The sequence below is a fragment of the Canis lupus genome, chromosome 25, assembly GCF_003254725.2.
Source record: "Canis lupus dingo isolate Sandy chromosome 25, ASM325472v2, whole genome shotgun sequence".
In the NCBI taxonomy this organism is placed as follows: domain Eukaryota; kingdom Metazoa; phylum Chordata; class Mammalia; order Carnivora; family Canidae; genus Canis; species Canis lupus.
Window position 1 is genome coordinate 45,793,850 of NC_064267.1, and position 18,313 is coordinate 45,812,162.

The following is an 18,313-nucleotide window of genomic DNA, read 5'->3' on the forward strand; positions in this document are numbered from 1 at the left end:
TTCCTCCCATCACACCAGAACTTCACAGCATCCCATTGTCCGCTCAGGCCAGCATTCCCAAATAACAGCTCTCTATGATGTGCGAACCTGAGGGATCACCCTTATTTTCTTGGGAAGAATTTTTTTTAAGATTTTATTTATCTTCCTTTTGCTACACAACAAAGCATTGCTATTATTCAATGCTCTTCTGAAAGCTCTAGCCACTTTCGTAAGTAAGATATAATCACTGGAAGGAAGCCGAATTTATCATTGATCATAGTTGGCGATGCAATGGAAAAGCCACTAGAACTAATAAGGGTAACGGGATTATGGTGTGCAAAAGTTTAAAATAACAGCTATATGCGTATGTGTATATGTGTATGTTTGTGTTTATGTCTCTGTGAGTGTGTATACAGTTTTCCTGGGTGTGGGAAAATGACCTCCTAAAACATAATGTAAAAATACTATCTTAGGGACTCCTGGGTGGCTCAGTGGTTGAGTGTCTGCCTTCGGCTCGGGTCATGATCCCGCGATCCTGGGATCAAATCCCACATCGGGCTCCCTGCATGGAGCCTGCTTATGTCTCTGCCTGTCTCTCTGTGTCTCTCATGAATAAATAAATAAAGTCTTAAAAAAAATAAAAGAATACGATCTTAAAAAATTGTAACTATCTACAGTATAGCTGAAATCAGATCTTATTAGGTCATATAAATGGAACATCAAACTTTGCTAAGGGACACAAAAAATAAGATTTGAATCATGATATAAAGAATGCTATTATTTTATTTTATTTGGTGTAAGAAAGTGTGCCTACGTGTACTGAGCTGGGGAGGAGCTAAGGGAGAGAAGGAGAGAAAAAGAGAGAGAGAGAGAGAGAGAGAGAGAAAGTCTTAAGCAGTCTCCACATCCAGCTTGGAGCCCAATGTGGAAGTTGATCTCACAACCTTGAGATCATGACCTGAGCTGAAATCAGGAGTCAGATGCTTAACCGATTGAGTCATCCATGAGCCCCCCATTTTTTTAAGGATTTTTATTTCTAAGCAGTCTCTATACCTAGCATGGGGCTCGAACTCACAACCCCAAGATCAAGAGTCTCATACTCCACAGACTGAGCCAGCCAGGTGCCCCAAGAATGCTATCATTTTAATATGACCATGTTCACAGTCTCCATGGGGTTCTTTTTTTTTTTTAGCTTTAAATAAGATATAAAAAGCGTACACTGTGATGAGTTGGCATATGAGTGAATTATGAAATGGTGTCCACAATCCAATTATTTTTTTTCCACAATCCAATTAATAAACACATCCATCATGTCACATGCTTTCATTTTTTTTCTTTTATTGTAGTAAGGGACACTTAAGACACTCTATCATTTGCAAATTTCAATGCAGTATTATTAGCTATAGTCACCACCATGCTGTCCTGCCATACATCAGACTCCCAGACCTTGTCTTAGAGCTGAAAGCTTGTACCCTTTAAGCAAAATCTTTCTTCCCCCACCCCCTTAATCTCTGATAACGATCATTCTGCTCTCCATTGCTGTGACTTTGACTTTTTTTTTAGATTCCCTATATAAGTAAGATCATATAGTATTTGTCTTTCTCTGTGTTATTTCACTTGGCATAATCTCCTCCAGTTTCAACCATGTTGTTGCAAAGAGCAAGACGTCCTTCCTCTTCCAGCTGAACAATATTCCATTCCAAATATTATACCACATTTTCTTTATCCATTCATCCATTGACAGATGCTTAGGTTGTTTCCATATCTAAGCTGCTGTGAATAATGCAGAAATGAACATGGGAGGGCCGATATCTCTTTGTGACCATGATTTCATTTCCTTTGGCTATATAGTGGGGTTGCTACTTAATGTTTTTGAGGAAACTCTCTACTGTTTTCCATAGTCTGCACCAATTCACATTCTCACTAACAGAGTTGCCTTTGTTCTACATCCTTGCCGACACTTGCTATTGCTGGTCTTTTTGATAAAAGCCATACTAACAGGTGTGAGGTGATACCTCATTGTGGTTATGATTTGCATTTTCCTGATGATTACTGATGTTAAGCACCTTTTCAAGTGCTTGTTGTTGGCCATTTGTATGTCTTTTTTGGAAAAATGTCTATTTAGTCCTGCCCATTGTTTAATTCCTCCAAGTGTTTTTTTTTTTTTTCTAGTAAGTTCAGTTCTTTATATATTTTGGATATTAGATCCTTATCAGAAATACGACTTGCGAATATCATCTCCCACTCTGTAGTTTGCCTTTTCATTCTGTAAATGTTTTCCTTCACTGTGCAGTAACTTTTCAGTTTGACGTTGTCCCACTTGTTTATTTTTGCTTCTGCTGCCTTTGCTCTTGGTGTCCAATCCAAAAAAATAATCTAAAAAATTCCCAAGAGTGATGCCAAGGGGCTGACCCACTATGTTTCCTTCTACAGATTCTATAGTTTTGGGTCTTACATGGAAGTCTTGGTCCATTTCTAGCTGATTTTTGAGTGTGGTATAAGATAGGGGCCCAGTTTCATTCTTTTGCGTATGGCTATCCAGTTTTCCTAATGTTGTATGGAATAAGTTGGACGATATGAATTTCTGTTTTGTCAGTTAGCATGGTCAAATATTGGCAAGTTACATGGATTCATCTTAGGTAGTAAGATTCCTAATGGTTTGGAATATGCATAGAAAGAAGGAAATGCATCCAAATATTGACAGTGGCCATCCTTGAGTTGTCCCAAGTACTGACATTGTGACTTTGATCCTCTTCCTTGTGGGTTTTCAGTAAAACCTAAACATTCTATTTTTTTTTAAAGATTTTATTTAGGGATCCCTGGGTGGCGCAGCGGTTTGGCGCCTGCCTTTGGCCCAGGGCGCGATCCTGGAGACCCGGGATCGAATCCCACGTCGGGCTCCCGGTGCATGGAGCCTGCTTCTCCCTCTGCCTGTGTCTCTGCCTCTCTCTCTCTCTCTCTCTCTCTCTCTGTGAGACTCTCATAATAAATAAATAAAAAAAAATAATAAAGATTTTATTTATTTAATCATGAGAGACAGAGAGAGGCAGAGATAAAGGCAGAGGGAGAAGCATGCTCCCTGCAGGGAGCCCAGTGTGGGACTTAATCCCAGGACCCCAGGATCACGCCCTGAGCCAAAGGCAGATGCTCAACCACTGAGCCCCCCAGTGCCCTAATCTAAAAAGTCTACGATAAACTGCATAATTTTGCAATCAGGAGAAGAGAACAATAGACCAACACTTGGTTCCCCCCAAAAGAACCGATTCTTAAAAAATAAGAACTGCTTTAAAAAAAATCACTTCTCTTTGTGAATTTTTCTTATATGGAGAAAAATAGAAAAAATAATGTATCACATAAATCCTGGTTTAACTGTCATTGACATTTTGCCATTAAAATATATCTTTTTTTACTGCAATATTTTAAAGTCAAACAACATGATATTTTTCACCTAAATGGTTTATCTTAAAAAGATGCGAACTTTTAACTTTTATCATCTTACCTAATAAAATCAACAGTAAAATTTGTACATTTAAAATCTCAGATGGATGGTCCAGTGGCTCAATTGGTTAGTATCTGCCTTCAGCTCAGGTCATGGCCCCAGGGTCCTGAGATCAAGGCCCCACTTCAGGCTCCCTGCTCGTCAGGAGCCTGCTTCTCCTTCTCCCTACCCCTTGCTTGTGCTCTTTCTCTCAGATAAATGAAACCTTTAAAAAATAAAATATCAAACGATTATTATTTTTTAAAATATTTATTTATATATTTGAGAAAGAGTGTGCACAATAGGAGGGATGGAAGGAGAGGAAGACAATCTTCAAGCAGACTTCGTGCTGAGCGTGGAGCCTGATGCAGAGGACCCTGAAATCACAGGACCTGAAATCACGATCTGAGCTGAAACCAAGAGTTGAACATTTAACCAACTAAGCCACTAAAGTGCCCCCCTCATGCTATTATTTTATTGCATTTCTGCATTTCTAGTGTGTTTAACTGTCAGGACATGATATAATTGACATCTCCTTTTTGTTTCTCTTTAATTTCAGAGTCATCCACCTGGAGAAAGGGAATGGAAGACGGAAGGGGGTTTGTTTCTGGTCTTGCTGGGTGCGAGCTGCCTCTGAAATCCCACCTTAGCAGTAGGCAGTTCACAAAACACTGAGCACGAAGGTCACATCTCTGTGGTGGTTCCCTGTTGGAACCCACGCATTGTACTGTTGGGTTGTTGGGTGGCTCAGCATCTGCATATGAATAAATTCATCTCAAATTGTGGGGAGGGCAAGCGCAGGTTGCTGGAATCTAGCACACAGTGAGTGTTGAGGAACCATGTGGACACCTTGACAGAGGGGCACGGTTTCATAGAATCAATATGTCCAGTGTTTATTAGAAGTAGGACGTATTGCAGACTCCTTGCTGAGTGCAGAGCCCGATGCGGAGCTCCATCTCATGACCCTGAGATCATGACCCCAGCCGAAATCAAGTGTTGGACGCTCAATCCACTGACCCACCCTGGTACCTTGGGAGATTCTTGAAATATGAAGAACTGGACCCACTTGCTGCTGGGAGCGGCAGCCTAGAAGTCATCATAGATTGTCCTAGGGTTAGGCTCAATAGGCCTTTACGTGGGTTGTCATCCATCCTTTGGTTTATTTTAAAATGACATTGACTTTCCACAGGCTGAGCTGTCCCTAACTAGACCAAAGCTCTGGGCTTTGGAACGCTGATTTCTGGAATCAAGGTACAGTACTTCCTCTATGAGACATCATGGTAAGTTTCGCTTGTGTTTGGGATTTAGAGAAAAGTGAGCCTGGCTCATAGGGTGGAGAGGCGGCTCTCTCAGCCCCAGGAGAAAGGAAGCCGCATTCATGGCCAAACTGAGAAGAGAGAGATGTCCCTGCCACGTCCCACCGCATTGTCAAAGGAGATCTAATCAGGTGGCAGGGGGGTTGAGAAGGGGCTGGACTCAGTGCCAGGCACGCTAAAGGGTTTGGGATTCGGAGCTGGTCCCCAGCCAGGGTAATGAGAGCCCTAGGTCTGGCTGTGACGGCAGAGTGTTTGTTTATCATTAGAATTTCAAAAGGACGGAGGCACACCCCTGGGTATAAGGGCCCATGTGATATGCCAGAGCAGGAGAAGGCGGCAGGGTGCTCAGCCGTATCCAAGCACACAAGGGCTGCATCCTGGCAGTCAGACCACTGTGGGCCTTCCTCATCACCATGAGAACAGCTCTTGGGCATGGCTGAGTGGAACATTCCAGAAATCTTAAAGGCCACAGCTGTGCCGGCGCGAGGCCCCTTTGCCTTATGAGGTGCTGGGAAACCCAAGGCTAGTTCCTCTCAGGTGCTTGCTCCATACCTTCCCCCACCCCTGAACATGACAGCTCTGCCCTCTGTCCTGAGACAGACATTGACCCGGTCAGGACAGTGACAACATTAAGCACACATTTCTTGAGCTAGCGTTCCCAAGGTTAAGGCCCAGCTCTACTACATGCTGCTCCGTATAAATGTTAGAAAGTGGGATCCCTGGGTGGCACAGCGGTTTGGCGCCTGCCTCTGGCCCAGGGTGCGATCCTGAAGACCTGGGATCGAATCCCACGTTGGGCTCCTGGTGCATGGAGCCTGCTTCTCCCTCTGCCTATGTCTCTGCCTCTCTCTCTCTCTCTCTCTGTGTGACTATCATAAATAAATTTTAAAAAAATTAAATGTTAGAAAGTCACTGCCTGAGCTATCTGTGGCTGCGTGACACGATCCCTCCTTACTGAAAATCCAAATAACACAGATGGGCTGCTCAGAAGTAACTAGAAGACCCATGTGATGCTAGCTCACACAGCCCTGATTTGCCAAAACCTTCCATATCTCTGAAATATCTATCATTAAGCACGCATGCACACAAATAAATAATCGTTACTATGCATTGTTAAGAAATATCTACCCCGGGACGCCTAGGTGGCCCAGCGGTTGAGCACCTGCCCCTGGCTCAGGGCAAGATCCGTGGTCTTAGGATCAAGTCCCACATTAGGCTTCCTGCCTGGAGCCTGCTTCTCCCTCTGCCTACATCTCTGCCTTTCTCTCTCCATGTCTTTCATGAATAAATAAATAAAATATTAAAAAAAAAAAGAAATATCTATCTCAAGCTCAGAATGCCAGCTAGGAGAGACAGTGTCACGGGCTGCCTGTCTGCTCTGCCCATGCACACAAATAGACCAAGTGGCTAAATCCATCCCCCAGCTCACTAGGATGGTGGTAATTTAGCACGCCAGGGAGAGGGGGATGAAGCCTCTCCAAGAGCCAGGGTCGGCCAGCGCACCAGGTTGGAACCAGCATGGGTACGATGGCTTACAGTGTTGAATTTCCTTCATTATGACTCACTGAGCAACTCAACTTGTTTATTATTATCTGAGGTGACCCCTAGCAGGCTGGTCTATTAGCACGCCCTAAGAGTACAGTGAATAAGAGAAAAATGCAAATATGTAAAACAGGGTAAATAGGCACACAGATGTCCTGACCCTCTCTTCATCAGTACTCACATTCAAAGAATGTTGCTGGGGACAACTGTTTACTCTTTGGTGGTGTTACTTTCTGCAGCATGTCACCAGGAAGGAGAGACATTTTAAGTTGAGAGCCTTTCTGGTACCCCCAAATAATCTCCATCCACTGAAGTCCCGCAAGAAGAGAACTGCAGTTGAGCATTGTGTGATTTGGGGGCAGGGGGTGTCACATGAAAATGGTCCATCTCTTAGACGGAGCCCTGAGCGGAACACGTGGTCCTGGTTGCCCCTGATTTGCTTAATAAAGTGAGTGCATGAAGGGCCAGCGAGGGGATGGCCAGAGCGTAGCCACAGCTGATGGTTTGGGCCCACTTTTCCCATCCATAGCTCGGCTACCGTGAAAGCTCCGGGAGGCAGAGCCCCGTCCTCCCCATCTCTCCAGCCACCTTGAGACCCAGCGCCGACGCTCAAGGCAGGCTGTGGACGATGTCAGGCCAGCTCATTCATTTGATGAGGGCCGGGCCCAGCAGCTGGGCCCTCGGCACAGGCCTTCCCTGAGTCTGGCTACCTAAGCACACGTGGCCTATGACACTGAAAATCTCAAAAAGCATTTCTTTGGTTCTCAGGGGATCTACATGCTCCAGGCTGTGGGTATCTCCTACATAATTCTTTTTTTTTTTCCTACATAAATGATGAAGGCCTTGGTGCAATTTCCAACATTAAAGGTGGTTCTGGGAAATGGAGTTTGCAGCCCCAAGAATCACAGTGTCTGAGACCATTAGTGGTTTAAAGGAAGGGAAGCATAATATTTGAATCCCAACCATTCCCAAGAAATACGACACACATTGGCTTACCACTCATTTCTGGATTTTTCTTCGATCCCTTTGGCTGCTGCTTTCTGGAACCCGTGACCAAACTGGTCTCATGTCATCCCTAATGTGTTATTTGCCTGGAGTTTTGTCTCTGTTCTTTCATGTAGGGTTTTATTTATCTCCTTGAGAAGCAGGGTGGTTCCAACCCCAGGGAGAAGCTGCCCAGCTGACTCTCAGGGTCAGCCCCTGGTGAGTATGTGGCCACCCTGCCCGCCCGACAGGCCTCGAGACCGGCCAGCTCTCTAATCACAGCTTGGCCTCACCATCGAAGGTCCAGAGGGACCATCCTGCATCCTGGGAAGTCCCAACCTTGAGTATAATTAGTAGGTGCTTTTACTGTGGGAAAGGAATAGAAATCCCGCTGTGTCCTCACTGCCATAAACAGGCAGGGGTATAATTTCCTCTGCATCAGAGCTACAAGGCCCCTGGCTTTGGTGCTTCAGACACCAGGCTTCGACCAAAGGCACCAACCTGAGCCCTACGGCCCAGCACCAGCATGTGGCATCTAGCACCCCTTCCCCTGCAAAGTGCCTAGATCCCACAAAATCACACATGGGGTTGAGTCCAATGATGCCCCAAAAGCAACATGCTGTGTTGGTGCTTGTCACAAAATATCTGAGGCTTGATTGAAAAGGTGCGTTGGCAGAGTCCTTCTGGGAGCACCTCCGCTGGGACGGCCAGGGGGCAGATGAGGGAAGGAGGCGATCCTAAAACCCATGGAGGTGGGTAAGAGGCAGGCAGGCCGGAGTGGGGGGGACGCGGGTGCAGCGGTGGGTGGCGTTCTCACATCAGCCAGCATGGGAAGCCCTGTTGAGGTTTGTCCTGGGGATCAAATGACATGCTGTCCCACTTGGCACAGAGCTGGCACCCTGGCGGTGCTCGGGAATGCAAACCGAGGTGACTCCTAACTTCTGTTTGCCTGTGGCCAGGCCAAGGATGTCATGTGGTTTCCATCCTGAGGCCTATGTGTTCCACGTGGTGTTGGGATGACTCGTGTGCTGGTTTAAATGCAAGTGCTGGGCTCCGCCCCAGATGCCCTCGGTTGGGATCTCTGCAGTAAGATCCAATGATTTGGATTCCTAAAGGTCTTTGGAAGGGGTTCTGATTAGCACTAGGACGCGAGAACCCAGGACAGATCCACAGTGCTAGACCCAACCTGGAGATGGAAAAATGAAAACTCGTTCTGGACATTTGCCGGACACCGAAAGGGTGCAGAGATGCTGGTCCCAGTGTCCTGGGGTCATACCAGGGCAGTAGGGAGGGCGGCGGTGGGTGGCTAGACGGTTTCCCTCCGGGACTGGTGGGGCCTGCCGGGCGTTGGTGCCCCCACATACGAGAGGGTAGCCGGGTCTCCCCTTTATCATGGTTAAACCAAAATGCCCTCTAAGATGTCTCCCCAAATCTACCTGCAGATGATGGTCCTGAGAATTAAAGGAACAAACTTGAATCGTTGAGTGTTTCCTAAGAAATTCCTAAGAGATTTCCTAAGGCCGAGAGTCCTGCCTCCTTCATCCCATTCTGTCCTCCCAGCCTTCTCATCCTTATCCTGGCTTTGCAGAGGAAGACCCTGAGCCCCGAGGGGTTCCAGGTCCCACTAAATGGCCTTGGGTCGGTGAAAGGGAGCTGGGGGCAACCACCCGCTGTTCTCCTGCCCAGAGCAGCCTCTCTTCAAAAGCCCGCAGCTCCGGAGCCCCTGCCCACCCAGCAGACACAGCTTGGGAAGCCAAGTGTGAGCTCACAACAATGACAGCGAGTGAGCGTGTTGCACGCGTTTCCCTCCTGCGTTGTCACTTGTGCAGAAGCAAGTGGCTTCCCCCACGTGCCTGGAGTCCATCTGCGAGCCGGGCCCAGGGCAGTGGCCGTTTTTGCCATCGTGCCCATTTCACAGACTGGGAGGCTGAGGCTCAGAAGCAGCAATGCTCTCAGCAGAGGGGTGCCCTAGGGGAGGACCTCGGCCGCCTCATGAGGAGTGGGCCGGGCCGGGAGCACAGGGCCTTCCTCTGGAGCTGCTCTCAGCCTGTCCTGCTGCCTCCCCGGCTCTCTGGGCACCGGGCCATTGGGGGTGATCACACTGTCCGTTGCAAGGACTTGGTCACAAAGAGCGCGCGCTTGTCTCGGGACACAGAGACATTCACAGGCTGCAGTTTCTCATGGGCCCTAAACAAACACAAATCAAGCCAATAAAAATCCCTGTGATGCTCCCTCTGCTCTTCTGGCCACATGTGGGTCTGAGCTCCCCGAAAATCTGGACCCCGCTGGGGAAAGGGCAGGTCCTCCCAAACTCCATCCTGGGTCTGGGAACTGGCCGCTGGGTGAACCAGGGCTTGTTTCCATGGCCATGGTGTGTTTCCATGGCCTCGGGGAATGGCATGTGGTGTAACCCCGTCCAGACCAGAAAGGCGGGGCTGGTTTCGATGCCACGTGGGAGAGTGAAGTAGGGCCTCGGGTTCCCCAGCAGGCAGCTGGGCCCAAGAGAAGAGGCTCCTCAGGCCTGGCTCAGAGCTAGGTCCGGATGGCTGTCTTGGGGAAGTCATTCTTCTGCTGGAAGAGAGTTACAAGACACAGAGTCTAGGGGCTGGAATCTAGGTTGGGGTCGGGTTGGCTGGGTTCAAATCTCAGGTTCTCCATATGGTGGCCATATGGCCTTGGACAGGCTCTGACCCTTTTCCCGTCCTCATTCTCATCTATGCAATTGCCAGAGGGGTGGTAATAACAACACCGTCATTGGGGCCCCCAGGTGGCTCAGCTGGCGAGTGACTCTTGGTTTCAGCTCAGGTCATGATCTCAGTGTCGTGGGATCGACCCTCACGTGGGGCCCTGCACTCAGTGGGGAGTGGGCTTGAGATTCTCTCTCCCCCTCCCTCTCCCCCTCCCCTTGCTCACTCTCACTCTATCTCTGTCTCCAAAAAAATAGATAAATAAGATCTTTCTAAAAATAAATACATAACATCAGCATCAGTGATCGTTAGATGAGATGATCACAGGCCAGCGCCTGGCAGGTTAGGAAGCACATTCGAGCCCTGGCTTTGTTTCTGGAGGCAGAGTTAGCAGGAGCTGGACACAGGAGGCCGCATCCTCTCATGGGAGCTACAAACGTCCACGGCACGACCTCACCCGCCTCCTCAGGCTCTCGGGACTCTTCGAATTCAAGAACGGGGGGGCAGTTCAAGAGCTGAGCAAAAATCGCCACTGTTTAAAGGTGATTACAACATTGGATGCTACCAGCCAAGGAGAGCATTAGAGATGGAGCCTTGGAGATGGCAGGACAAGACTGGCAACTTGGTGACTTGCGATTCCCATCCTTTGTCATGATGTTTAATGAACGTCCGTTTGGAAAGTACGTCAACACGTTGGCATGTTTTGCATGTGGAGCAGCTCGAGCCAGAAGGCACACTTGGAGGCCGCCTTATTGCTCTGAAATTCACCTCGGTGACTGGTTTCATAATGACAGAATCGAACGCTCGAAGGGTTCAAGCCAAGACGGCACAGGGAGACTACATCAGGACCGGCCTCCGTTTCCTGCTGGGGTTAACTGTCCTCTCATTTTGTACCTAACGCTCGTTGTTTCCTTCAGAGATTGGAAAGAACGCACAGAAATCACCATTTAGCTTCCACCTGTGGAAACCCAATCCCATCAAATGCACCAGAATGTGTTGGGAAACTCGGATGGAAGTAGATGTTTCTCCACGTTACCCACATAGCCCAGAGTCAAACGTGCTCTTGTGACAGGGTGACCTAGAGCGCGGGCCGCAGGTTAGCCCAGAGCTTCCACGCGGGCGCCGAGCAAGGACCCGCTGCGCGCACTGAGCCTCCCACCCCAGAGCTGCAGGGTGCAGCCGGGACCCCGTGGGCAGCCCGGGGCTCCTCTCCCCACCCAGAGGGGCCTTTATAACCTGTTACTCGGGGTAAGGGCCCGTGCTCCTGCACAGATCGGCCAGCGGCCCTCCGTGGAAATGAGAAAGAACTGGATGACCTGGCCCCTGCCTCTGTGTCTCTGTGTCTCTGTCCTTTGTCTCTTTATCACTGTCTCTGTCCTCTGTCTTTCTCTCTGTCTCTGTGTCTCTCTGTCACTGTCTCTTTGTCTCTCTTTGATCCGTGTCTCTGTGTCCTCTATCTCTCCCTATTCTCTGTGTCTCCATCTATTTCTCCCTCCATCTATCTCTATCTCTCTGTGTCTCTCCTCCTCGGTCTCTATCTCCCTCTCTGTCTCTCCCTATCTCTATCTCCCCTGTCTCTGTCTCCCCTGTCTCTCTGTGTCTCTGTGTCTCTCTGCTCTCTCTCTGTCTCTATCTCCCCCTCTGTTTCTCTCTCTCCCCTCTGTCTCTGTCTCCCCCTCTGTCTCTCTGTGTCTCTCAGCCCAAGAGAAAGGACTCCTCAGGCCTGGAATCTCTCTCTATCTCCCCCTCTGTCTCTATCTCCCCTCTGTCTGTCTGTCTGTTTCTCTGTGTCTCTATGTCTCTCCCCCTCTGTCTCTCTCTATCTCCCCTTCTGTCTCTATCTCTGTCTCTTTCCTCCTCTGTCTCTCCCTCTATCTCTCTCTCCCTCTCTCTCTCTATCTCCCCCTCTGTCTCTTTCTATCCTCCCTTCTCTCTATCTCTCTCCCCCTCTGTCTCTCCCTCTGACTCTGTCTCTCTCTGTCTCTCCCCCCCACCCCTGTGTCTGCAGTCCCCAAGCGGGCGGAGCTCCACCCGGGCCCAGGAGGCTGTGAGGGGATTCCCTGGGGGCCGGGCTGGGGGAGCTGGTGTGCGGGGCACCCGGGGCAGGACTGGTCCTTGGAGCTGCGGGCGGGATGAGGGGGAGACAACCCCCTCCCCAGGGCAGGTCACCCGATCCCACGAGGGCCCCACCATAGCCAAGGGGTGTGTCCTCTCTGCCGAGCCGGGGCGCGCGTCCTCTCCTGCCCTCAGGCCTGGGCACTCGGGGTTCTCGGGCCTTCAGCCTGGGCCCGAGCTGCACCAGCTGCTTTCCGACTCCCTCCTGGCTGACCGTCTGTCTGTCTATCTGTCTGTCTAGCATCTCTCTCCTCCCAGGTCTGTTCCTCTGAGGAACTCTGACCAACCCAGCACGTCCGCATCTCTTGTGCCCGAACCTCCGTCTGCGTTTCCCGTCTCACGGACTTTGCCGGCTGCTGCCCCAGATCCTGGCAAGGCCCCAAATGCATAAATGCTGTCACGTCCTTCTGCACGGCTCCTGCGTGCCAGAGGCCGAGGGAGAAGGGAGAGGCTGGGTGCCGGCGGAGATGGGGGCTGGGCTCCCTGGGGGCGCCGTTGGCCCTGGCCTTGCATCCTCGAGAAGCCCATCCCCGGGCCATCCCCCGCTGCACCCTCTCTTCATCCTACCCTCATGAGAGACTTTACAGCCGAAGCGGTCCTGCTGCCCACTGACCTCAGGACCCTGCCTTGTCCTGTCCTTGGTCTCTCGACGTCCCTCAGTGCCTGGTGCCATCCAGCTGGGGCTGTGCAGTGCGAGGGATGGTGACCCTGCTGGCCGCGCGGCCCAACCTCCCCGCTTGCTCGCCGTGTGGCTTTGGACAAGCAGCTTGACTGCTCTGCGTCTCAGTTTCCCCACGTGCAAAATGAAGGTGATAATGGAAGCATCTTGTTTTGGGGGGTTTTGATGAGGACTTAATGGAATTAAGGTGCGAAATGCACTTGGATCCAGTCCTCTCTGCTCACTTGTGGGTTACGGAACATTTACTAAACCCCAGAGCTGAAGCCTGACGATGTCATGATGGAGCTTCAGTGGATACGGTGAAGGGGCCCTCAAGTGAGGCTGGCTTTCAGTGGAACCAGGTCTCATATCACATTTCTATAAAGCTCCTTAAAATGCTGAGCATTCCCACTTAATATCCCCATAAACGTGTAGGTTCATTTTCACCTCCCACAGCCCACGGCCTCTGTACTGAACTCCACTGGGTGCAGTATTAAAATTGCGTGATTACTAGTGTCAAGAATGTGTTGTCTACCGTGTTTTTTCATTAAAATGGTCCACTATTTGAGGTTGTATTAGACGAATGTCCCTATACCACAGTTTCAACTGAAAAGGAGCCTTCTGGGGGCACCTTGGTGGTTCAGTGGTTGGACATCTGCCTTCGGCTCAGGGCGTGATGCCAGGGTCCCGGGATCAAGTCCCACGTTGGGTTCCCTGCACGGAGCCTGCTTCTCCCTCCTCCTGTGTCTCTGCCTCTGTGTGTGTGTGTGTCTTATGAATAAATAAATAAAATCTTAAAAAAAAAAGTAAAGAAAAAGAGCTTTCTGGTTTCCAGATAAACCGATTAACAAATGAACCTTCTGAAAGCTTGCCCGTGTAGGGAAATCAAATTAAATTTATTCTCCGAAGTCTTGTCCATCTTTTCGATCACGGTGGAGGCCCGGTTAGGGCGATTTCCCATTAGAAAATGAGCCGCGATCATCTCGGAATGCCAGGGTAGGTTCCAGAAGGTGCTTCCAGGATGGTGATGCGGCTGGCAGCCTGGGGAGGACCCTCGGCTGCACTTCTGTCTCCCTTAGGGGAACTTAGGGGAGGTTTCAGGCTCAGCAGCCCTGGGGACAGGGGGCTCTCCTGCTGGGCTGGCAGGCGGGTGGCTAAGCAGCGGGAGGGGCAAGGACAAAAGAAGGGTTTGCCCAGAAGTAGGGGAATCCCTACACAAAAGCAGGAAGTTTGAACACAATGAGAAACGAAAGGGAGCTCCAAGGAGAGGAAGCGGGGAGCTGTGCTGTGTTGACACAGAGCCCAGGCTCTGGATCTGCCCCCGCTGCCGGAGGGGAAGTGTGACAGCCCGCGGCGGCCCGGGGACCCCGGGGACTCAGCACCTGCACGCCTCTGAGCGGGTCAGGCCGTGGACACACCTGGAGGCTGGCGTGGGGGCGCGAGCTCTCTGCCAGCGCCCCAGGAGAGCTGAACGGGGAGGGTTGGGAAGGAGGGCTCCAGCCACACCCCGTCCCTGTAAGGGAAGGTGACACTTCCATCAGGGCACCCGATGGCGTTGGAGCCCGATGGACAGACAGCCTTCACTCCCCGCTTGACCGCTTCCCAGCTCCCACACGGACAGATGCAGCGGTGGCGCTTCCTTCTCCCTCCGTGGGACAGGTCACCCGAGGTGCCTATTTCTGTGGGACCATGTCAGGCTCCAGGGAGCGTCCCCACGGTTATGGGGTTACGGCGAAGGCTGCCGGTTACCCGCTGCCTTCACCCAGTAACTTGGAGGGGGGCCGGCCAGGCGGGGGATGAAGTGGACACGGCTCATGCCACCCAGCAAAACCGCAGTCGCTCTCCCGTGCGACCCCGACCCCCGACACGGTGTGCCACTCGCATGAGGACACCTCGAAGGGAGAGAATGAGCATTTCCAGAAGGCGGGGAGGGGTGATTGAAGCTGGAGATGATGGATAAGCAGGTTCCTGGGGGAGACAGCAGGGGAGACAGCATATGCGAACGCGATTTACGACGGAGACGGCACTGGAGCGCGGTGAGAAAGAGGTGATCTTTGCCATAAACTATTCCAGGACAACTGGATACTCGGATAAGCCAACATATTAGGCTGGGACATAATCCTGGGCATAAACATGAATTATCTGGCTCAAAAGGCAATTTATGGCCGCAACTCCCTGTCTGCAGCCTCACTTTTTTGGCCCACACCCCCAAAGAAATGCAGGCACATGCTTTTGAAAGACGGGCACAAGCGTGTCATGTCGACATTGGTCATGATAGCCATGAACGGGAGGCCGCGCCGGTGTCCACCATCCACGCAGCGGATGAGCACGTCGTGGCGTGTCCACACGGTGGAAGACTGTGAGCGCTGTCTCCGTCACCTCCTCGTTAGTCTCACTGCCTAGTAACGTCGTAGGTATTCTTGACCTTCGATTTGCACACAAATTTTAGAATTACCTTGTCAGTTTCTGAAAAGCAAAGTGGAAAGAACCCACAGAAAATCACCCTGTGTAGCTACATTTATATAAGGTCCCCCAAACAGGCAGCACGAAGCCGCAGAGCTCGGACAAATGTCTAGAGAAACAGCTATAGAGGTAAAGACATGGGGGCACCTGGGTGGCTCAGCAGGTGAGCTGCTCCATTTGGCTCAGGTCATGACCCCGGGGTCCTGGGATCAAGTCCTGCATCGGGCTTCCTGCAGGGAGCCTGCTTCTTCTTCTGCCTGCGTCTCTGCCTCTGTCTCGTGTGTCTCTCCTGAATAAATAAATAAAAATCTTTTTTTTAAAGCTTTTTATGAAAAAATAAAAAATAAAAGATTTTTATTTACTTATTCATGAAAGACAGAGAGAGAGAGAGAGAGAGGCAGAGACAAGGCAGAGGGAGAAGCAAGCTCCATGCAGGGAGCTTGACATGGGACTCGATCCCAGGATCCTGGGGTCACGACCTGAGCCAAAGGCAGACGCTCAACTACTGAGCCACTCAGGCTGCCCCAAATAAATAAAATCTTAAAAAAAAAAAAAAAAAGGTAAAAGTACATTGCCTAAAAAGTCAGAATAATAGTTCTCTCCGGGGAGCCTCTAGTGGTCTTTGTCCCGACATCCGTGGTGGCCCCAAGAGTGTTCCCTTCATGATAATTCACGAGGCCGTATGCTTTTGTGTCTTTTCCTTTAAATATGTTTCGTTTAACAAAACATGTTTTTAATTTGCCCACGTAAAATGAAAATGTTCTGTCCCATGAGAGGAACCGTAATAAAGTGATAAGATAAACTGTAAAGGAGGGGAAGGTATTTGTGAAACGTACAATTGTCAAGTGATTACTGTGCAGAATAAATAATGGACCATGAATCTGTGAGCAATCCATATGGATGCAAATGGGTTGTGGGTACATGTGTCTGCATATGTATGAATATGTGCACACGTATGTACTCACGTGTGTATAGACATATACGTGCACATACACGTAATTTGGACAAAATCATGGCCCGGCCTCACGAAGGAGAAAGCATGACTGGGGAATAAATATAGGAAAACATCACAACATCACAGAGGGTCGGGGAAATACACGTTACGACCACACGAGGTACCATTTTTACAGCCTCCAGATGGGTCTGATAACAAAGGAGAACAGCGATGCTTGGAGAAATGGTTGACCCAGGGACAGCAGGTGCGTGAGATGGGAACGTCTCGTCATGCCAGAGAGCCAGGGGGTTACCAAAGGCCAGAGGTGAGTCTCCACGCCTTGGAGTCACCCCCAACCTGCCTGAGACGCAGTCACCCCCACTCTGAGGACAACGACAGTCACAGATTAATTCTCATCAAATGTAGTTCAACCCAATGGATTTTTAATGCTGCCCCAAAAGGTGATGGCTCCTCAGTAGATAATGTATTTTTACATAATCATTGTTGAGTAAATACATATATTTACTGGAATTAACTGGGTGGATGAACCACAGAAGGCAGAGAATGGAAAAAGATGGGAACAGCATGGCTTTTGGGGGTCTGAGAACAAGGTCTTAGAAAGGTGAAGAGTCAGGCTCTAAAGCATGGAGGAGAAATCCTCAGGAGGGCTGGGAGGGAGGCCTGGACGCCCGGACAAATGTCAGGGGCAGGAAAGCTTGCAGAGGGAACCCTTGGGGAACCCGGCACAGAGTCCTGGTTCTCTGGGATGCGCTGGACACGCGGGGAATTTTAAGAGAAGCAGCAGAAGCCACAGCATAAGGAGCCCGGAATGACAGTGTCACGGGTCCTCAAAGGTCCCTCTGCCCGTGGCCTGGGGTAACAGAGACAGGGCAGCAGATGCAGCTTTTCCCAGTGTGTCCACAACAGCAGTGACCACAGCGGGCTCCCATCCGCCTGGCCTCAACAACCTTCTCCCATGCCTCAGTTTACCTCCTGAGAAAGAAAGCTGTGGGCCCTGATTTACCCCCACTGGAGATGCTTGGAGGCGAATCAAGGCACCTTTCCATTCCCTTTAGATTTCGAGATTAAAAGTTTGACTCTTCTAGGCATCTTGCATGGTGGAGTGAGAAAGTCAGACAGACCAGGCTGGGGCTCCTGCTCAGCCACAGACCAAGTCACCAGCCCTGGGCAGACACTTCCCCTTCAGTGGAAAGTCTGAAGCTGTGAAAAAGTCTGGGCGAATGTGTGCAAAGCACCCACAACCCCGGGGGGCTCGGGGGAAGGTGCTGGTAATAGGAGTCTGTGCATCCCCAGGGCGGCCAGCTGCCTGCGCTCCCTTTTAAGTCCCCTGATATCCATCACGTTTATCTCCTGCTTTCAAAGCTCCGCTTCCAGGGATGTCTCCTTCTGACCCACAGGTCGAGGCTAAGAGGTGAACACATTCCTCTCCGGCTTCTCTGCATAGCTGGCATTCCACCTCGGAAGCGCCTACTCTGGGAAGGAGTCTAAGTGGCCCGAGACTCGGTCTCAGGGGAGTGCCCCAGCAAAACGGGTTTTTTTTTTTTTTTTTTTTAATTTGACCCTGTATCACTTTGCTGCTGTGGCTTAGGGGAAAATGCAAGGACTCAACCCACACGTTCTCAGATGTGTTCTAACCCTTAACTGTGTGCTTTCCATCTTTTTCACAGTTGGTTCAACTCTGACGTCTACATAGTGATGCTCATGCTGACCCATTGTAAGAATTAAGAATCTAGTTTATTTATTTTTTTTTAAAGATTTTATTTATTTATTCATGAGAGACACAGAGAGACAGAGAGGCAGAGACATAGGCAGAGGGAGAAGCAGGCTCCATGCAGGGAGCCCGATGTGGGACTTGATCCCAGGGATTACGCCCTGGGCTGAAGGCAGGCACTAAACTGCTAAGCCACCCAGGGATCCCCAAGAATCTAGTTTAAACAGCCGAAGAAATCCACTCATTGCAAATCAGAGTTAAAATGGCTCTCTTCAAGCATCAATATGCCTTCTAGAAACGATGGTCACCACCATAAACGGGCAAGATACCCAACAGTATAGAAGCAAAGGATGGGACACCTCGGTGGCTCAGGGGTTGAGCATCTGCCTTCAGCCCAGGGTATGATGCCGGGGTCCTGGGATCGA